A 10,495-nucleotide genomic window follows, 5' to 3' on the forward strand; every position below is an offset into this window, starting at 1 on the left:
CCTGTTTCTCTTTCATCCGAGCTATTTTTACTCCATTTTTTTTTTCTATTTATCTCTTCTTCTTTTACTATTTTACCTATCACATTCACGTCTATTACTTTTTCAAAAAAAAATTGTTCATTTAAATATGATTTTTTTTAAATTTCTAGATATATTAATTTTTTTCTTAGTATTTTTACTTAATTATTTTCTATTCAAACATTAATAAAAATCAATTAAGTAGATAAAGAGATAAAAAAATAATTTTATAATGATACAAATAATTAACATATTTAATGTAATTAATTAAATTAATTTTTTAAATAACATAAATTAATTAAAATAATCTTATAATATCCTAAAGAATTCTCTAATCTATAATTGAATGCCAAATATGACTTTTCTTGTCCATTATAAGTGAGTTGTGGCCTTGAATTCATACCCTATTATTGATCTTGACTTTCCATAGCACGTGTATATAACTAGTGGTGCAAATTTATAGAAAAAATCATAGGAGTTCCTGGTGAGGCATAGTCAATCAATCATTTACGTGCTATCATAGGAAGTCTTAGCTTAGTAGCGAGCATATCCAGTAGAGAGACTCATGGGAAATGTTTCATTGGCTTCTGCTACTCTTGCCAGAAGGTAAAAATCCAAAGCCCAGCCTCTCCTAACAAAATCTGGCTATGAAAAATGGTTCTAGTTTTCATAAAACTTTAGGTTATTTATAAATTAATTTTAATTTATGTGAAAAAAATCATTTTATTTTCTTATAAGTATGTGTGGAAAACTTATCCAAACGTGATCGAAGAAAAATTCTTCACTGGTTAATTTTAATTTTGTTTTCAAAATAATTATTTAGCATAAGCTCATATATTGTTATTTGTGAAATACAATTTTGAAAAAACAAGCTAGAAAGGAAGGTGGCATCGATAACTGGTGGAGCAAGTGGTATAGGTGAATGCGTAGCAAGACTTTTCTCCAAGCATGGAGCCAAAGTGGTGATTGCAAATATCGAAGATGAGTTAGGCCACTCAATATGCAAAGACTTAGATTCATCTTCCACCACTTACGTTCATTGTGATGTCATAAAAGAGGAACACATGGTGTACGACTAAAATATTAAACATGTGATTTTACAAACAACAAAATGAAACATAAGTCATTAACAAATGTAGAAAACAAAATCAAAATATACCTCCAGTCATTGCTATGAAAGAACTGTTTTGCTTTGGTTCTTCCAAGCTCTAACTCTCTATGTAGATGGTGTATCAAATAAAGATGAAAGATGTGAGATCAGAGATCAAACACATATGCTATATATAGACATTTTACCATTAAGAATATATTTAGTAGTCATTATCACCCATTGATGTCATTCAATATTTGGCCTTTCAACTCCAAAACTGATGGAACACATGACTTTCTAAGTCCAAAACGTTCAGACCACTATTAAGGAGTTAATCAAAACTTTTAATAAAAATTATTACATTCTCCCACTTGGTTGAAATGTTTTGACTTTTTGGCTAAAATAAGCCAATGCTTAATTTCCTTAAGAAATTAACATATGAATCATAGCGATAGTTCCTTTTATAACGAGTAATATCGTCCATGTATTACGACATGCTCAATTTTCTAAGTAGTATACTCAATGTTGTAATAAAACTTAATGAATAAACCTAATGTTTATTCTTGGTCCAAAACATAAATTTTCTCAAATAAATCAATGTGCACCTGAATAGGAGAAAATATCACAGTAAAAGAGTTTCAACTCTAACATGTATGTATATAATTATAAAGTGGAACCAAGTCTCATTCTCTCTACATGATCCTTGAACTTAAATGGTGGCATGCCCTTAGTCAAAGGATCAACGATCATTAACTCAATGCTTATGTGCTCAATGACCACTTCTTGTCTTTTACTCCTTCTTTAATGGCTAAGTACTTAATGTTGATGTGCTTACTTCGACTTCCACTTTTGTTATTCTTAGCCATAAAGACAACAATTGAGTTATTGTAGAAAATTCTCAAAGGCCTTGAAATAGTATCAACTATTTTTAGCCCAAAAGTGAAACTCTTAAGCCATACACCATGTGATGTAACCACAAAGCACGAGATAAACTTAACTTCCATGGTAGAAGTAGCAGTCAAAGTCTGCCTAACACTCCTCCATAAAATATCTCCACTAGCCATCATGAAAATGTACCCAAATGTTGATTTGCAAGAATCAACACAGTCAACAAAGTCTAAGTCTGAATAACTAATCCCATCTAGATTGTTTGTCTGTTTATGCATAAACATGTAATCTTTGGTCCCTTGATGGTACGTCACCACTTTCTTTGCAACTCTCCAGTGGTCAATACCTAGATTACTCTGATATCTTCGTAACAGTCTAGCTGCAAAAGCAATGTCGGGCCTTGTACATACTTGAGCATACATGAGGCTTCCAAAAACTAAAGCATAAGGAATGTTTTTCATCTGTTCCCTCTCAAAGTCATTCTTAGGGCATTGGTTCAAATTAAAGCTATCAGCCTTCACAATGGGAGAGACACTTGGTGAACAATCTTTCATTTGAAATCTCTCTAAAATTTTGTTAATATAGGTTTCTTGTGATAGACCTAAAATACCTCAAGGTATACCTCTATGAATCTTAATGCCAATGACATAAGATGCATCACCCATATCCTTCATGTCAAAATTCTTAGACAAAAATTATTTCACCTCATATAGCAAACCCTGACCATTGGTTGCAAGTAAAATATCATCTACATATAAAATAAGGAAACATATTTTACTCCCACTGACCTTGTGGTATATGCATTGATCCATGGGGTTTTCATCAAAATCAAATGAAGAAATTGTCCCATGAAGCTTAAGGTACCATTGACGGGAGGCTTGTTTTAAACCATATATAGATTTCTTAAGTTTACAAACCAAATGCTCACCACTGCTAGAGAAGAAGCCTTCAGGTTGTTTTACATAAACCTGTTCTTCTAAATCACAATTAAGAAAGGTTGTTTTCACATCCATTTGTTGCAACTCAAGGTCAAAATGAGAAATTAATGCCAATTTAATACAAAGAGAATCTTTCTTAGATACAGGAGAAAAAGATTATGTAATCGATTCCTTCTTTTTGAGTAAATCCCTTAGCAACGAGTCTTGCCTTGTATCTCTTGATTCCACAATCCTAGTAATATGATATGAACAATAAAACCTATAACCTTTAAAGCTTTCGAGATATCCAATGAAATACCCACTAATAGTCCTATTGGATCAAGTGGCCTCAGAATAGTTAAGAAGGGGTGATTGAATTAATTATTCCTAAACCCTTACTAATTAAAAAATTACTCTTCTAAGGCTTTTACTTATGTTGTTAAGAGAATAAGGAGTAGAAGAGAAACTTAACCAAAAGTAAAAGCGGAAATTAAAATGGACAACGAAAAGTAAAAGAGTAGGGAAGAAGGAGACAAACACACAAGAGTTTTTATACTGGTTCGGCAACAACCAGCGCCTACATCCAGTCCCCAAGCGACCTGTGGTCCTTGAGATTTCTTTCAACCTTGTAAAAATCCTTTTACAAGCAAAGATCCACAAGGGATGTACCCTCCCTTATTCTCTTTGAACCTAGTGGATGTAACCTCCACTAGAACTGATCCACAAGAGATGTACCATCTCTCGTTCTCAGTCAAACCCAAGTAGATGTACCCTCTACTTGTACCACAAAGGATGTACCCTCCAATGTGTTAAGACAAAGATCTCAGGCGGTTAAACCTTTGATACTTTGTGAATGGGGATACAAAAGAATTCTCAGGCGGTTAGTCCTTTGAATACTTTTGTATAAGGGAAAGGGAAGAATCAAAAGAATTCTCAGATTGTGTCGTTTTGAATTATTTGACAAGGGAGAAGGGAGACACAAAAGAATTCGGGCGGTTAGTCCTTTTTTCTTTTGGAAAAGGAAGAAGAGAGACACAAAAAGAATTCAGGCGGTTAGTCCTTGGCGAATTCTTTTTGGCAAAGGGAGAAGAGAATGAAAAAGATGAATAACACAAGTTTTCAAGGTTTAGAAAACCAGAAAACTTTGGAAAGCTTTTGGCACAAAGAAGAAGAAGAAGAAGTTCAAAGAGATTCAAGGCTTGTAAAGGATTGTATAAAATTGATTGGAAAAGTATATTGAAAAGCAAATCAAAGCCTTGCTTTTATAGACTCTTCATGTCTAGCCAAGAGGACCATTTAGAAGAGTTATAACTTTTAGAAAAACTTAAAAACAATTTGAAAAAGTCAAAAACCTTTTGAAGAGTTACATCTTTAGATTTATTCAGAAACAATCACTGGTAATCGATTACCAAATCAGTGTAATCGATTACATAAGGCTTTTATGTGAAAGGATGTAACTCTTCACATTTGAATTTGAATTTCAACGTTCAAAGGCATTGGTAATCGATTACCAAAACATTGTAATCGATTACATCTTTTTGAAATTAATTGGAATGTTGTAAATTCAGTTTGAAAACTTTTTCAAATCCATTTTGCTACTGGTAATCAATTAAAATAATATGGTAATCGATTACCAGAGAGTAAAAACTCTTTGGTAAACATGTTTTGAGAAAAAAAATCATGTGCTACTCAGTTTTTGAAAAAACCTTTTCATACTTATCTTGATTAAGCTTTTTCTTGATTCTTGAATAGCCTTTTCTTGATTCTTGAATCTTGAGTCTTGAACCTTGATCTCTTGAATCTTGATTCTTGATTCTTGAATTCAACTTTCCTCTTGAATCTTGAAGTGTTCTTGATTTGATTGACCTTTGAGCTTTTTGTCATTACCTTTGTCATCATCTTTTGTTATCATCTTTGTTATCATCAAAACATCTTTGAATCACTCTTGATTCACCATGAAGCTTTGCTTCTACAAGTCCTTGGCTCAAGTTTCTTCTCATGTGGGTTATATATATTCTCACCTCAGATGGACAACCCCAAACAGACATATGTTTCATACTTGATTTCCAACCTGTAAACAACTCAAAAGGTGTCTTTAGGATAACCTTGGTTGGAACATGATTTAATATATATATTGTCGCCTTTGGTGCTTCAGCCCACAAGGATTTAGGAATATTGGAGTTTCTAATCATACTTCATACCATGTCCAATAATATTTAGTTCCTTCTTTCTACAACACCATTATGATTTTGATAACCAAGCATAGTGTACTAGGCAACAATCCCATAGTATATCTGCCACAATATTCTCCACCTCTATCTAATCTCACTATTTTTATTTGCTTGCCACATTGGTTCTCAACTTCAGCCTTAAAGACTTTGAAGGCATCCAATGTTTCATTTTTGTTATGAAGCAAATAAACATTCATATATTGTGAATAATCATCTATAAAGGTGATAAAATATTTCTGACCACGTGCATCCATATCTGAACAACAAATATCAGTATGAATTATTTCTAATATGCTTGAACTCCTATTAACACCTTTCTTAGACATGTTGGTCTACTTACCTTTCATGAAGTCCACACAAGTCTAACCTTTTAATCCTCTCAATGGAGATATCTCCTAATCTCCAGGGCCATAACATAGAGGAATTCTCATTACCTTTTAATACCATTTTGAAACTGCATTGAACTATAAGTGGCATCATTTTGTAAACCAAGAAGATAAAGACCATCAGACAAGATATCATTCCCAACACATTCAGAATTATAAAATAACTCAAATGATGTGTCTTTAAAATTAAAGGAATATCCAAAAGGCACGAGTCTAGAAACATAAATCAAGTTTCGGGAAAAACTTGGCACATAAAAAGTCCTTTCTAATTTCAAAATAAAGTCATTACTTAAAGTTAAAATGCAAGTTCTAATAGCCTCCACAGGTGAGCCTAGCTTATTGCCTGATAAAATGCTTTGCTCACTCCCCCACTTTTTTCCTTAGGTTTTGCATATCTTGTAAAGAATTTGCAATATGGATTGTAGATCCAAAATCAATCCACCATGTGTTAATATTAACACTAGCCATATTAGATTCATAACATAATAATGAAATTGATTTACCTTTCTTCTCAAGCCATTTTTGAAATTTGGGGCAATTCTTCTTCGTGTGTCTCTTCTTCTTACAAAATAAACACTTTGTCACCTTCTTAATATCAACTTGAGGTGGTATTTTATCATTCCCTTTCTTATTAGCTTGAGACCTAGTTGTTTTGTTCTTCCCACAAGTAGTTGTTAGCAATGCACTCTCACCCATCTCCATTACAAGCTTTTCTTCTTCCTGAACCCACATGGTCATTAATTCATTTATAGACCATTTTTCCTTATGTGTGTTGTAGGAAATCTTAAATAACCCATATTCCGGTGGAAGGGTGTTCAAAATGAAGTGCACCAAGAAGGACTCAAACATATTAACCTCCAATTTCTTAAGTTGAGTTAAAATATCTCGCATTTGCATTATGTACTAATGCACACCTTTCACACTGGTGAGCTAGAGAGAGGAGAACTTCATGATCAGGGTGCTTTCCTTGCTAAAGCCTTATCTGAAGTGATGAACTAGTTATCAATAGCCTTAAGCAAGTCTCAGACTTTTTATGTTGGTCAACAGAACCACATATCCTAGCCGAGAGTTTAGTCTTAATGAACATCACGTTGAGTCAGTTAGATCGCTCCCACCACTCATATAGCACAACAACAATTGGGCTACTTTCTTCAATGATTGCATGTAACTCATCTTTCCTTATAGCATAGTCTATGTCTATCCACCCCAATTGCAGAAGAATTCTCTCCTTTCATATCTTATAGTTATCTCCTCAGAGTTTGGGAAAATCACATTGAATATCATAAAAACTAACCATTTGAGAAGTTGCCAAAATCCAAAGGATTATGTCAAAATTTGAGGCATATTAATTTTAATTGTATGTTTTCCCAATGTAAACATACCAAAAAATTGAATCTTGTGACATAAAAATTGTCTGTGTGCTAAATTTTTAATTCAATAAGATACAAATAAACTTTATGATAGAATAATCAAATTACATACTCAAATTCATACTTTATAGGTACAACATGAAAATAATTTGATTTTTCTATTGCAAATATTTACTTTATGATAAAAGTACCAAATTATACATCACCTCATGATCCCTATGGGTAAACCTTGAAAAATAATATGACATTTTATCCTAGTTAATTATACAAATATAATAAAAATTCTCGTGGGATAAAATTCATTATATAAAGTATAACTAATCACAATATTATGCCTAATTCCTTATATGATCTTTAAACAACTTAATATATAATTTTAATCAAATTATAGATGTTGTGGCTAATCCATAATTAATCAAAATTATAAAGATCACTTAGACATAAAACTTAATCATATGAGAATAAATCATATTATACACTTCAAGATCAAGATATAATACAATGATGAATAAAATTCTCATATATAATTGCATAATTGAAACATAATATTATGCATTTGATTTCATATATATATGCACAAAATAAGATTTTCCAGAATATATTCATGCATAAAATAAATCAAAATTGCACAAATTGCAAAAGTAAACAAAAATGCATAAGGGTATAAGATACATGAAAACGAATAAATATCAAAGAACCTTAAAATGGCCCAGTGGCTCATGCAATATCCAGGAAGCTATAGGTTTCTAGTTTAAGACCCAACCAGCATAGAAATGGTCCATTTTCTTTTAAACGACCAAAAATTCACTATTCATCATCTTCAACCTCTGGCGGGTCAATCCGACCTATATACAGACCCGGTTGGTTCTCACTCATTTGAGCATCATTTTACACTATTCAAAAGCTAGAAACCAAGGAAATAAACCAAAATAAAAGATTTCTAATCTTATTTTTAAAAAACAAGGCTCTAAACACCAAAACGAAATAAGATCGAAAAAATACTGAAAACCAAAAATGGACAAGGCAAAGACAATTGAGGCTCTAATATCAAATGTAAGACTAAAATATCAAACCTGTGATGTTACAAACAACAAAATGAAACACATGTCATTAACAAATGTGAAAAATAAAATCTAAATATACCTCCAACCATTGCCATGAAGAGCTGCTTTGTTTTGGTTCTTCTAAGCTTTCTCTCTCTCTCTCTGTAGATGGTGTATTAGACGAAAATAAAAGATGTGAGCTCAAGGATCAAACACATGTGCTATATATAGGCATTCTACCATCAAGAATGTATTTAGTAGCCATTACCACCAATTGATGTCATTCAATATTTGGTCTTTCAACTCCAAAACTAATGGAGTACTTGACCTTCTCAGCCAAAAACGTTTAGACCACTATTAAAGAGTTAATCAAAGTTTTTAATAAAAATTATTACACATCAAACATGCTCATTTCAAAGTTCAGTAAACTAGACATCATGCATAACAATGTTGGTATAATTGGTGTGTGGAACCCTAGCATACTGCATAACAAGAAGTTTCAATTTTAGCAAGTTATCATTGTCAACCTGGACGAAGTGTTCTTAGGAATGAAGCACGCCGTGAGGGTGATGATCCCTTCTCGACATGGCAGCATAGTTGCAATGGCTAGCATTTGTGGATGCATAGGCGGCGTGGCTTCGCAAGCCTACACGAGCTCGAAACACAACATCGTGGAGCTCGTGCGAAATGCTGTCGTGGAGCTTGGACCCTTAAGGATTCGAGTTAATATTGTTTCTCCTTATGAGTAAAACATTCCTCAACACTGATGATGAGGGGATTGATGCATTGTATTCCAATCTTAAGGGTACTATTTTTAAGCCCCAAGACGTGGTTGAAGTTGTTCTTTACTTGGGAAGTTGTGAGTCCAAGTATGTTAGTAGGCATGACCTTGTAGTGGATGAGGGGCTCACTGTTGTAAATCATGGTTTATGTGTGTTTAGGCAATCAGTGTAGGTTCTTAATTTGTACTTTAAGTCGTTTCAAGTGTTTTGAATTATAACATCAGCTAAATATTCATTAATAAGGAATAGGTTTAATTAAGTTGTGTGCTTGCAAAATGGAATGAATACAAGACTACAAACTAATAAAACTTTTGATATATTGTTTGGATGTGTTATGATGGAATAATACAAAATTTCTATTCTATTTTATTTCTCCTAAATTAGGAAGGGGGAAAATTGATAAATACTGAAATGGATTGGAATTTGTTACTAAACTAAGTGGGAGGAAAGAGTGAAAAGTTGGCAAAAAAAATAATTTCATAGCATATGGAACATCTATTACAAAACACAAAGGAAAAAACAAAAGGAATGGGACAATGTAAAATGATATATGGACACCTATATATCACAAACACCTATTTTGACACATTTTTTTAATATTTTCTTCTTTCTATTAAATCATATCATAATCATAATTATATTTCTCTCTCAAGGTTTCTAATAGCATATGGATGTCTAGAGATAGAAGAAGAAGAAGAAGAAGAAGAAGAAGAAGATATCAAATAGGTGTTTATGATATATGGATGTCCATCCATATATCTTACTCATTCATGTCAAAAGATCAATCAACCAAATTCCATAATACAAACGAAGAAGAGTTAAAGTTGTCCCAATAAGCAATTAACTTTAGTCAGATTGAAAAGGTGAGTCAAAATATAAAATTGGGTCAACCTAGTCCAACTCACATTCTTTTTGGAAAGTCATTTTATTGGCTCAATCTAGAGGGCAACAAACTGAATTTGTCTTTTTTTCTTATCAGCCAATTTTAATTGTTAGGGGGGTGAATAAGTCTTACGAAATATAAAGATGGGCTTTGCTTCTTGCATCAAGCAAATTTCTTCTACACCCAACATTTTTTCATTAATTCCCAATTTACCCTTTTTCATTCTTCTTATTTGTTCGTTCCTGTTTCATTTTGTTGTTACACCATTCATTGGTTTGTTAGAGGTTGAGGTCTTCGTTCCATTGTGGCTGGTTTTGTTGACGTGCATTGTCACAATGGTTGGTTACATGCTGCATTTAATGTAATATATTTGTATCAATATTATTACATTAAATAGTTTATTCAAGTGTAAAAAATATGAAAATTTAGATATAAATTATTATATATATGCTTATCAATTTTAATGTAATATATTAGTATAGATAGTAAAAATAATAATAAAATTATGTCATACTATATGTTAGAAAAATATATTTATTGACGTATCTACATAAATGTTAGAGTAATATCTTTAATTGTTACATTAATAGTTTTTGTCAAGTGTAGAAGATTTTAAAATAAATTTTAATGTTTACGTTTTTTTAAAATAAAAATATTTATTTATAAATAATTAGAATTAATTAAAATTAATAACAATTCATATATTTTATTGAGATAAATTATTATTATATGTATGTAGATGTATGAATTATTATATGTCAATCTATATAGGCTATATGTATGAAATTTCATTAGTTTGTCATTGAAAGTTTTTTAATGTTTTGTTAAGATGAACGAAGATGAGTGGATATATGAGAGCATTATGTCTGAATAAATTAATATTAATG

General features: G+C 31.8%; 1 pseudogene; it reads left to right on the forward strand.

Moving 5' to 3' along the window:
- Positions 1 to 583: 583 nt before the first annotated feature.
- Positions 584 to 8,897, forward strand: LOC114405492 (annotated as a pseudogene).
- The last annotated feature ends 1,598 nt before the right edge of the window (positions 8,898 to 10,495 follow it).

The sequence above is a fragment of the Glycine soja genome, chromosome 3 (assembly GCF_004193775.1).
Source record: "Glycine soja cultivar W05 chromosome 3, ASM419377v2, whole genome shotgun sequence".
NCBI classification, from domain to species: domain Eukaryota; kingdom Viridiplantae; phylum Streptophyta; class Magnoliopsida; order Fabales; family Fabaceae; genus Glycine; species Glycine soja.